The sequence below is a fragment of the Hippoglossus hippoglossus genome, chromosome 19 (assembly GCF_009819705.1).
Source record: "Hippoglossus hippoglossus isolate fHipHip1 chromosome 19, fHipHip1.pri, whole genome shotgun sequence".
Taxonomy (NCBI): domain Eukaryota; kingdom Metazoa; phylum Chordata; class Actinopteri; order Pleuronectiformes; family Pleuronectidae; genus Hippoglossus; species Hippoglossus hippoglossus.
The window spans coordinates 19,679,065-19,691,942 of NC_047169.1; the positions used below are offsets into that span (position 1 = coordinate 19,679,065).

General features: G+C 42.3%; 1 protein-coding gene across 1 annotated transcript in view; it reads left to right on the top strand.

The window, feature by feature from the left end:
- ca10a (carbonic anhydrase Xa) overlaps positions 1–12,878 on the top strand; it is a 240,247-nt gene that overhangs the window by 96,759 nt on the left and 130,610 nt on the right. The window lies entirely within an intron of this gene.

Sequence of the window (12,878 nt, forward strand, 5' to 3'; positions counted from 1 at the left end):
GTGAGATTAGTGTTATGATTAGTTTATGTGTACATGCTAGCAGCAAGTACAGGGTAAGCCTGGGGCAACAATAGAGCGTATGGGACGCCTTGCATGTTACCACCCACTGAAGGGTGCAGCTGTTCTAATGTCTTCATCTTGATTCTGAAATAGACCCACGCGCTGTCCTTGGCCTCCTGTCTGATCAGATTTTGGTCCTCGGGCCTCTTACTGGAGGACGTAAGTCATTTAAGAATGAATGGTAGATCTGTCTCCGCTCTGAGACTATAATAGAATTGGTAGGGAAACCTGCGATTTGAATAGTCGCTCACACATTTTCTCTGTGGCATAATTTCAGCTTGAAATAAAAATTAGATTTAACAATCCCTCCTTTCGCAAGGGCTCCCCTGCTGCTGCCTCAAGGACTTCACTTTGAGAGCAGCTACCCTGCAATGTTTCCGCAATAAGGACATCAGTCACAATGGCACACTTTTATTGCTCTTAGGATGAATCATAATGAAAATACAAAGGCGAGGAGACGGAGCGGGCTAGAGACTCAAAGAATGGAATAGCGAGAAATGTGCCACCTTGAAACTGTTCTTTCATTAAAAAAAAAGAACTGCAGGTTTTTTCGTTTCCTCAAACACAGAAAATGACCAATGTTGACGTCGTCTCACCGAGCTTTACCTCTCGCTGTTTTGTTTTGGCGGTGACGGTCACTTCTTCATCCAAACAGATTAGTGGCGCTGTATCTCTTTAATGTCTGCAACTTGTTTCTTCGGAAACTTTTTATTATATAATCGCACCACCGGCTCTGCTAATCTCCATGACAAGTACATCGCTCCACAATAAAAGCCTCCCGCTGGTTCTCCGGTGGAGAGCTTTTATAGTAAAGCGGCAGCAGAAGGAAGCGTTTGGTTTGCATGAGCCATTTTTTTTTTTTACGCTGAAAAGACAGCTCTGATATAGCTAATATAGAGCAAGCCCTAAAAAAAGAAGAAAAAAGCTAATATAGTAAATAAAGAATTGTAACGGTACAAGTACTGTGAGTTTAAAATATTTGAGCCATCTAAATGTAGTACCACTAGAAAGGGTCGCGTTGCTTTAAAGTTCCAACCAAAGCATCCCTGACCATCCCCAGTGTGTTGTAATGCTCTTTTGATTTGATCCATACAGATACATTTTGAACTGACTTCATGACTTCTGAATTCATATGGCTGGTCAAATTTAAAATAAGCTGTTGTAAATGTTACTTTTAGGCATTTTTATCATAAATAAAGATGCTTTCCTCTTTCAGCAGACCGAATTTCTGGAAGAGCGACAAATGAAAATGAGTCACTTCAGGTTGATATTAGCTTATTGGGTGTTCAATATTAATGAATCGAACATTTTTTTTAATTCACTAGATAGGATCAGGGCTGTAGATGTTACGGGTAACACAAAAAAGGAAAACCGAACATAAACTCACAATTTGTCTTGATTTTACAGGAAACATCAAATCCAATAGTTTTAATTTATGTATTCCTTGTATTTGGTGTCCCAATCTTGTTAGGCTTGAAGAACTGACACATTGACAGCTCACATTAACACCCACACAAAGCAAGCCCAAATTTCTCATTTGTCTCCGAGGAAACTTTCTCTCTCTCTCGCTTTATCTTCCCTCCCTCCCTCTCTCTCTCTCTCCCTCTGCAATGGCCTAAATGTAATCTGTTGTGTCTCCATCTCTCTGAGCACCTGAGCTGTCAGCCGGTGAACACGAAGCTGGCTTCACCTTGTCAGTGCTGATTCATGCCCGCTCTGTCTCCGGCTGTTTGGCAGCCAGTCAGCCTTGGCCAAACGCTACAGAGATCGGTAAAGAGCTTCCGCTTCCACTCGCCGTAGCTCAACTCGCCACCTCGACACGGAGAGAGCTTAAGGCCACTTTCTGCCCAGGAGGGAAGCAAAGAGGAAGATTAACCCTCCCTTACAACACCCCCCCCTCCTCTCACAACACACACACACACACACACACACACACACACACACACACACACACACACACACACACACACACACACACACACACACACACACTCAAAAACTGCATAGGGAAAATGAAGTCCTCTTTTAATAGATTTTTTGTGCTGCCCTGTATTCCGGCTAATGAATAGTTAAAGGAAATTTAATTGACCTCCAAAGAGAAATTTTAATTAATGGCAGGGAGACATGCAAGGCTATGCACGATGGATTGAAGGCGTCATAGTTATTAAAAAGGCAGTATTAATTGAATATTTACTCTGCCATAGATAAGCTGCAATTACTTGAAGAGAGTTTAATGAATTTAATCACTTTGGAGGTGGAGAGGTGAGAGAAAGCGGTTTTTGGAGTCCTCACTCACTTCGTGAAGTGTTTCCAGCACATTTATGGATAGTGCTTATGGAACAGGATTAGATGTCCTTTGTCCCTTTTCGCCTGCTTTATTTCTGCTAAACGCACAGGGAACCTATTAGCACTGTGAAACATTCGGGGACATGGGCTCCTCCGTGCTTTTGTTCTCGCAGCTTTGAAGTCAGATGCGTGCAGCAGAGCATTGTGAACACCAGTGCCAGGTGGCAGATTCCATAAAAAAAAAGGGGTATTTAGTAATGACACATCCTTTAAGTGGAATTCGCAGTTCAGCAGAAGTCGTGTTTTTAAAGCTTTTAATCACATTCCTGTCGCTAAACAAGCTGCAGAAGATCGTGTAAGAACATGTGTCTCGTCTGAACATCAGGCCCGCGTCTACTTCACTTTCTGTCTCGTTTCGTGTTCCTCTGTTCATGAAAAAAAAACATCTTCCTGTAGTCCTGATCAACCAGATGAGCAAAATCTGACAAGCCTGTGTGTTGAATCCTGTGTGTGTGTGTGTGTGTGTGTGTGTCATTCTACTGGCAGCTCCGAATCTGCCTAATTACAGGGAGTGTTAGGTAGAACAACAAACAGCAGGCTCTTGGATGGCAGCTGTACTTTCACTCTGGAGGGACAAACTACATTTTTCCAGCCAGCCATCCAATCAGATATCAATCAGAGAGCCAGCTAACCAGTCCCTAAATCTCTGTCTGCACATGACTTTAATATCCTGTGTTTGATAGCAGGTGTTGGATATCACTAGAGTGTGTGTGTGTGTGTGTGTGTGTGTGTGTGTGTGTGTGTGTGTGTGTGTGTGTGTGTGTGTCCTGTGTGTGTGAAGCTGTCTGCAGTTCAGTGCTGCTGCTGCTGTTGGGTCTTTTCCAGATCGGATCAGTGCAGATGTTTACAGGTACATACATGTGCTCCTGGACCGATAGATAATGCTTTTTGGCTGTGGTTACCAGCAGCAGATGGGCAGATGCCCTGTAACCTGTATGCACACTTTCACCGGTGGATCCTCAAGGCTTTAGGGGCTGAATGTAGTTTTTTCCTTTTTTGTTTTAATCCTTAAAACAATTTGAACAGCTGTAGTTTGTGTTCTGATTCCAGCTCTCAATCATTTGAACCTAAAAAACAATGAGCTGAGAGTGACAGAAAATCAATTGCACTGTCTGCCTTATCGGTTTCGGTGCAGAAGCACAGCTCACAGCTCTGTTCTGCTGCAGATTGGTGCTACTGCTATCCGACCTGCTAGCACTAGCACACCTTTTAAAAGAAAACTCATAACGTTAGCGTTTATTGCAAAGCAAGTGTTGCATGTTGTGATACTAGTGCTCATGGGTGGTCTCAGATATGTATATCAAAAAACATTTTTTAGGCTACCAGGCCTTTATGCATTGGTATCTCATTTGTCCTTCCAGAACTGCTATAAACATCCTACAATAAAACCTCCCTTCATTAAAGTCATGATGTTCAGCTTGAATTTAAGTGTGTCAGAGAGATGTTTATAATATAATATAATAATTACAAGAATAAAATAACTGTGGGGGATGAAGTTTGTTATTTAAGTAGTATTTTCTATTAAATCAAACCTTTCTCTCAAGTAATCATTGTAGCATTGTGACAAAAAAATTAATAAAGGGCAATTACCACAATACCCAGCATGCCTCAGTCACATTTAAGGGGTTCACTTTGAGTTTAAGCCATCCATCCATCCATCCATCCATCCATCCATCCATCCAACCATCCATTATCTATACTGCTTATTAGGACACAGGGGAAAGGGCTGGAGCCAATCCCAGCTGGAACTGGGTGAGGGGCAGGCTACGGCCTGTACAGGTCCCCAGCATCTTGCAGGGCCAACATACAGAGACAAACAACCTACGGTCAATTGAGAGTCTCTAATTAACCTCCCCCGGTCTGTAGGTCTTTGGACTGTGGGAGGAAGCTGGAATATACAGAAAAAAACCTCCTCAGACACGGGGAGAACATGGAAACCTACTTTCATTAATATAAATGTCCACTCAGCCAATCTGGTCTGGCTGAGCTCCCCTGGGTTTTCAAACTGGACAGAATGAGCTCTGCCATCAAGAGAGGGATTATGAAAAACAGCCGAAAAGTGCATGCACATTGCAATGCTGATGGAAGTGAATGGCAGGGGCAGATCCGGGGGGGGGGGGGGCATTGGCTCCTGCTGAAATGTGAATTGCCCCCTGAAGTGCCCCTGTCCTGTAAGTAGTCTTTTAAAATGAATAATTCTTCTTAAATTGGTCACTTATTATTAACAACAACAACAATCATCATAATTGCTCAGCTTATTTAAACCTTTTTGAAGTGCACAATGTGCTTGGACAAGGGACAATTTTCAAATGATGATTGAAAGATGTGTGGTTTTGCTCAAAGCTGTAAAACTAACAAGTAAACAAGGAATGACTTAAATGTGCACCTTACTGAAGCAGTGAACCTGTAAGTAACACTTGAAGCTCACTACCTGCTTCTTGTCTGGTGCAGTCACTCATTCAGCTCTTCTTATTTGCTGCTGTCTCATACAGTTAATCACAATTCATCATGTGACTCTTGCTTTGAGTCCTTGACAATTTCCTTTTAAATTTAGCAACAAATTTACACAAATATAGTAAATAAAACCTGTCACTTCTGCGACTGCCACACTGCCAACTAGTGGTTTTGATGGTGACTCATGTGATGTCCAGATATATTTCAAGTACTGCTCTTATTACAACATGTGAAATTCCCCTAATGGAGAGCAAGCGAGAGTGTAACACAGTCACATTCATACCCGTGTCATGTAGTAACGTCTGCTGCTGAACACAACAGAATCAATGGCCTGACAAGTATGAGTCTTCAAACACAAGCTGATGTCAGCTGCAAAAGACAGAGAAGGCAGCTCAGTGATGTAAATATTCAATTATGCAAATAGTGGTTTCGAATGAATTTGACACGAGTTTGGGTTGGCTGGAGCAGTGGAGTTGTCGCGGCATTACAAAAGAGAGCGGGGCCCCGTGCATGAAAACTGCAATTACTATCATCTGACAGGGACCCCTTCTCACTCAGGCTGGGAGATTGCTCTAATTGCCTCAGCGATGCAGGGGCATGGGAGACAGAGAGGGATTCTTCTCATGCCCCCCCCCCCGCACCACAGATAGCTGGACGACGTGTAACATGTCGGAGCCAGCATCCATGGCGTATCCATCTGTGAGCCTGAATCTCAATCACAAACCGCTCAACGGAGGGACCGAGGGAAGAGGGGAGGAGGAGGGTAAGAGGACAGGAGAAGGGGGGGAGTGGCAAGACCTTGCTGTAGGTGTGTCTTGATGGTTCACTTTAAAAGCCACAGTATCGGCAAAAATCTGTCAAATCTAAGGAGGAATTTTGACAACATACCATGCAACAGCAAGCGGCTGGCTGGACACAGATGGTTGTCTTCAAGCAGTGCATGGCTTCCTCTTTGAGTATCCCCAAAAATAGACGGATGAGAGGAGTAGTTAAGCTCCAAAAATCAGCTTTAGATCATCAGAACATCGTTAAAAAGTGTCCACATTCACTAAAGCACGGCACGGCAGCTCTGCCTGCTCCAGACGTTCGGCGCAGTTCTCCAGCTTGTGACGCTTTTCCATTACTTTCCATCGCAAGTTTGAAAGTCAAATTGCTTTCTTGACCCGACAGCCTCCGAAGCGTGCATGTGTAGGTTTGAAGAATCGGAGCAACGCAGGACTGGCGCACTGATTTATCGAAAATAACCTGGCATCGAAACCCACGAGGACACGGGTCAGTATGTGACAATTCCTTCGATCAAGTTAAGAATCGCCTGAGTCACTCTACAAATGCCTGGTTTAGTCCTTGGTACACATGTGAGAAAGTGGCGCCCTGAGGCAGACAGACAGAAAAATAAAGGTTTTTAGGTAAGAGAGTATTTTTTACTACATTTTTGATATTGAATAATATCAAAAAAATGGAACAACTATCCTCGGCCTCCCCGCCATTATACTATTTAAACAATCCCTCCAATCATCCCATCATAGATCAATACACACACTCCATGAAAAGATGATATGAATAGTTTTACAGCGATTTAGCAGTTAGTTAAAGAAATCGGATTCTACTCTGGTTGCTCATCGATTCTACATTAAAAATGTTAAAGAAATGTTGCCTTGGGTTTACATTAACAAAGCTGAAATGTTCCTAGAACAGGTGGTGTTTTTGTTCTCAGAATGTCATAATCCTTTTTAGCGTCTGCTTACAGCGACGGTGTTTGTCTTCAGCACACAAGCTCCCCTCGCCTGAAATTGATTTAGCACAGTCTGTGTTTCAGTAGGTACATCTTGTTGCCTTAATTTCACAGGCATTTGATAATGTGACAACATTCTTGTTTGTTTATGCGCAGGGAAACATTGAGTTAAATAGGCCACTTTATAAATGCTGTGTCCTTTTTTAAAGTTCAAGTCGGGCGGTAGCTATAATTTGTCATCGGTAAATCCAATTAATTGACCAAAAGTAATGGTGATTCATTTTATTTTTATTGTTTGGAAAGAGGTTCCTTAAATATCTGAACATTGGTAGTTTTAACTAACAAACAAGAGCAACTAGTGCATTTATCAGGACCTATTTTTAGCTGCGTATTAGTTTCAGTATTTCCACAAGCCGGATGTTAACTGATTCAATTCATAGCCTGGCCAACACAGAAGGTTTGTGGCTGATACAGAGATACATGTTTGGGAATTTAAACATATGCGATCACAATATAACAGCTAGTAGTAATCTTTTAACATAAGCACATAACATAACCAAACAATTTGATTATTACTTTCTTTTTTTTAATTCTGAATAAGATACAACTTATCCTCTATTCTATTGGACAAGCTCTAAAATGGTGTCAGTTAATTGACCTTAAATCCAGTTTCCTGTTTCTGTTTGACATTTTCTGTTTCTGAATGGTTGGCCTGAACGGTACACACAGATTACACTTTATCTGCTGTGACTTAACATCAGCTAAGAAATCAGCACGGCCAGTGTATCTGATTTTTATTTTACTGTCGCCCTTGTAGTTGCTTCATCTGATGGTCACACACACACGACACATAAACCCCCCGGTTGTTGTATCTGTTATAACAAAAGCTACACTTTCCATTGACTTGTATTTCAGTGATTACAGGGTGTGACATCCCTTTTTGGACTGTTGCACTGAAGATATGTTTTTTTTTTTTTGTCACATCTTTGACTGAGAGGACAGAATAAGTGGATAATCTCTGGAAAATGAGAATAAAATCTGTCACAACACTCTGGGATCAGGATCAATAGATGGCTTTGCTGTAATTGGAATTTGCCAACTCAAATAAGTGCGTTCAGTCTTCAATTGCTCTCAAGCCTCTCCTTCCCAGTGTGCTGGTGCCGGCTCTACGAGTACAGCTGCTGTGTCAACAATTGTTTGTTCCTCCAGTCATATTCAATCACTCCCTCCTCCGACTTTGTGTGTTAGTATCAGATGTTTGATGCGGAGAGCAGCGACTCACCTCGGGGAGTGGACTTGATTTGAAAGTTAATTCAACATCAGAATGAAACTTTTGATTGTGTGTTCGCCGCGTGTATTTGTTTCGTGTATCCTCTCCGACAGGCTTCAATCAGCTGCATGGTCACCCCCCCCCCCCCCCCGCTCCGTGTGCCGTGTGTATTTCCCTCCTGGGTTGTTTTTTCGGGCCTCAACACGCCGCTGTCACGCCTGTGAATCCTCTGGCCTGGTTAGAGGCATTGGATTAGAGATATGTGTGTGCTCACAGATTGAGAGGGCCGATGGCCGCTGTGTGCATTGGGTGTGCGCAGCAGCATATGGCAGGATGATTCACAGGGAAATGGGTCAGACCCGGTAGTTTTACTGCTGCAGTCTCACAGCACGGACACGCAAGCGGAGGGAGGACTCTGAAACTGCACAGCATGATGCACGGGGCTGCCACCATCTTAGCGTTACAGATAGCTCTCATACCTCTAATGAAAGGAGCCAAAAAAAAAAAAAGGCTATTACAAGGATTTCCTGTTATTGGTACGGGGAAAAAACGCATTCCAACTTTATTAATGGATTTGGAACGTACGATTTTCCCCGGCCTCAGCAACTTGTTTCCAAACTTCTCCGTCTTTGCTGCCCATAGATGGCTCATCTCTCACAGAGCCCGTTAATGACCTCACCAGGGAGACGGCTCTGTGGTCTTGTGCCGTCTGGGGTTCTCTGGGGTTTGTCAGCTCTTTAACTGATATGGAAAAAAGTTTCTTACAGCTTTGGTATTCATATATTAACCAAAGAATCAAATAAACCCAAAGACAATTATCACTCCACTGCAGTTTCCCTCAGCTCAGCAGAAGTTACGGAGCCTTTGGCGTCATCGTTTTGTTTACACTCTCTCAGCTCCCCTCAGCAGCAGAATGTGTCTCGAACCTTTTTGGTTGCAAATGTTACTGCATTACTACACAATGTGATGTGTTTTCTGACTACAGATGTCATGATGATGTCCTTTGTACCATATAGCCTAATCATACATTATACGGCTATAAGCTTTAGGTTGTATCTATAGTCCTGTAGGATGCAGAGATACCTGGAAGAATGTATTTTTGAACTATGCATGGCAACATTTTTCTTCATGAATTCCCTTATCAGACATCATCAAGTCATCTTCCATACACACACACAATCTGGATATTACATTGATTTACATTGATTTCCTGGAGACTTTAAACTTTTTAACCTAACCAGGACACTAGTATTGTGCCGCAAATGTATCGGGCCCACTCCACATCCAGGACATGGTTAAACCTTACACCCCAGCCCGTCCACTCCGCTCGGCATCGGCCAATCGCCTTGCTGCTCCCTCACTGCGAGGGACACCTAGCCACTCAACAAAATCCCTGCTGTTTGCCGTCCTGGCTCCCAAATGGTGGAACGAGCTCCCCATTGACATCAGGACAGCAGAAAGTCTACACATCTTCTGCCGCAGGCTGAAAACACATCTCCTCCGACTACACTCAAAGCGCTTCACTGAACAGTTTTACATTCACCCATTCACACACAGTGCATCTATGTGCAGCACCTTTCTCTATGAGAAGGGACGATTTGGGGGTTCAGTATCTTGCCCAAGGACACTTCGGTATTCGAAATGAGGAAGACTAAAAAGAACTGCCGACCCGCTGGTTAGAGGACGACCGCTCTAACCCCTGAACCACAGCCGCCCACATACTTTAACCTAACCTAACCTAACCTAACCTTAAAACATGTCTTCACCTTAAAATATAATGATGTTGAGTTCTGGACCTGTTTTTTGTCTCCGTAATTAAGACTGTTAATCACGATATAATATGACTGTGTAAATAGATTTATGTCCCCACAACATGAGTAATATCTGGACCACACACACACATACACACACACACACACACACACACACACACACACACACACACACACACACACGCACACACACACACACACAACACCCTGTTTGCACGGCTGTGCTGCCACACAGGGTAAAGAATGCTGTAGTGACTCTGCTGGATGCGTTTGGGAACTACATGCCAACATATTAGCTATCAGCTTTCTAAGATATGTCAACTTTTATTGTTCTACTTCCCCCCCAAGGAAACATAAAATAAACCGATTTGATCATTTTATGTCACACTAAAATCTCCATAATTCAAATTCCATAAAATTGAATTTTTTACGAAAAAATGTTCAATGGGTTTCCTAAAGAGATCCAGTGTATTCAGTTTTGCAATAAATATGTAATTATAGCAATATACAATTTATTGATAAAAATGAGATGGAAATTTGGATATGAATGGATCTTCCAGTATTGGCAAAGCAATTCACAGGTCTGCCTCTAATAGAATATTAAGCTCTCTTTATACGTAATGGAAATTACAGAGGAAGCCCTCATACCACGGGTCACTGGCTTGATAATAATCCCCCCAAATACTACCTGTGCAAGATGTATGGGTCCGATCTGACCAAATCAGGCTGGTATAATTAATGAGGTCGAGCCAAGGTCCACTGGGACTGTGCGGGTCTTTGTTGCTGATGAAGACGGATTATTTAACCTAACAAGATTACTTGGCTTCTCAGAACTTAAACATGCAAATCAGTATTTAAGAGTGCAGTTACTGGTCGGCCCTGTCACACCAGGCCTGGCAGCCCTCGGGGGGGGGGCTGTGGCAGCTGAGGCAGAGCAGACTGGCAGATGAGATGAAGGAAGAAACACGGGCATATGTCCCCGCTCCGGAGAGACCGGTCCTCCCACCCACCCACTCAGCTCAGCAGGTTTAAAACAGGACTAATGTTCTGTGAGAGCAGGGGAAGCAGAGAACAAGCACAACAGTTAAATGTAGCATCCACTGCAATAAAATGATTGATGGGAAAACCTGCTACAGCTAATAATAATACCACATGATAAAGTCCTCCCACTGGCCAAACTGATTAAGAACATTAGTTAGGCAGGTGAATAGGATGGAGCCCTCACAACATTTAAAGGTAAGGGTCTGCCTTCATTTCACAGCGGGCTCTGGGGCCCTCCACTGACACGGGTGTCCCCTCAGGGACTATTTCTTTAACACGACAGTTGCAACCACAGAACATCCACTTAGAACCCAGGCAGAACACAACAAGGCTCCAGCCAGTGTCACCCTGTAATAGAGTTTAATCTTTACTTAAACAGATGAAATGGTGAACAACAAGGAATAGGAACAGTTAGTACTTTGGATATTGTCACGACGATAATGGGACTAATCTAAGTGCTCAACATAGGGTATTAGGTGAAAAAAACACTGTGGCTGAAGATGACGCATTACCGAATTTACATTTTGTAAAATACACACCAGAGAAATCCACGTGTTTGCTGTGATGTGCCCTGACAGGTCAAGTGCTCATTCATTCCTGGAAGATCTCTGCACACGCCAAGTTCTAGTCTACGCAGTGAATTGCTCTGCTGAGTACACTTTTGATTATGGACATTATTATTTTATATTCATTGGTATTCATGGAGTCTATTACCATTCCATTTGTTAAAGGGCCACCTCCAATTTCTCCCATAAATGTTAATTTGCTAGACACGGCTGGGTCTATGCATCCGGTGCTACAATCATCAGTACTACTGTGCATTTAGCATTAGCACTTCTGTAACACTTTCACTCACTGGCGCACTCACGATTCTCAGGTTGTTTATGGATTAAAATCAATTCAGCAGAGCGAGAGAATATGTCTCTTTATTACACTCACTCTTTTTCAAATCCTGACGCCGACGTCATCCTTATACAACTCTACCGCTGACGTTTGGTTGGACACTCCGGTGTGTAATGCTTTCAAGTGCAGCTAATGTTGCTTTGAGGCACGACAGTCAAGTAGAGACAAGGAGCAACTCGCAGCTCTCTAACTCCACACACCACAATTTATTTAAAAAAAATATATTTTCAACCTACAAAACTTTAAGACCGACAGGGTCAAGTGACGCCACTCAATTTAATTTATCAAATACATTTTCCAGACTTCATACAGCTTCTAATTACAACACAGTATACATAATCTGATACTTATAATAATACAGTGCTGGTTTGAGAAAAGATTACATATTTCATATTGCGTATTTCGCATCTTGCTGACTATAAATTAACAAGATGCTCCATATTCATCATTTTACCACAGGCTGATCTTCTGATGTTCTCTCTCTAGCATGACACGTAGGCTAAAGTTATGACTTAATTCTCATAATAGTTATATGGTTGCATTCTTTATTATCCTGATATAACGACTTTATTCTCGTTAACTTACAACTTTATCCTCATAAAATTTAGACTTTTTTTTTTTTACTCCTGATATTATGACTTTATTCTTGTAAATTTACGACATTTTCTTGTTATATTTCCAGTTGGTTCTCATAATAATACGACTTTATCCGTGTAAAATTACAACTTCTTTGTGTTAATATTACCACTTTATTCATGTTATATTACAACTTTATCCTCATAAAACTTTTTTCTCGTGATATTAAGACTTTATTCTATTTTTTTCCCCTTTTCCATTAAACCTAATAGACCCAGAAAAGGCTTCATACTTTTTTTTTTTTTACATTCCATGCAATCAATTAGGCCCAAATTGTGTATATACATTCTCAGGGCACTACCCAGAGTGACATCATGCAGACTGCAGCATTTCGGTATCAGTTGCATTATGGGAAATGATCTGGTGTTATTTGGAGCTTGATCCATTCGTGAAGATACAAATCCAGATATCTCCGCCTCTGTTGCTTTGATCCAGACTTTTCTGTCTCAAATCTGTCACTGATGTTTCTGACTGACTGTAGCATCCCTATGAATCAGATCCTCTTCTCTTCATGGGCCTGTCGGCGTTTTAGAGATAATATCACCGTGTCCACACGGGCGTGAGAAACTGAGTGATTTTGGCACGAATCATATGACAGGGGCACTAGGACAATGTTGATTGACGTGTTTTCACGAGGTAACAAACAAGTTAATCGTTGAACTGT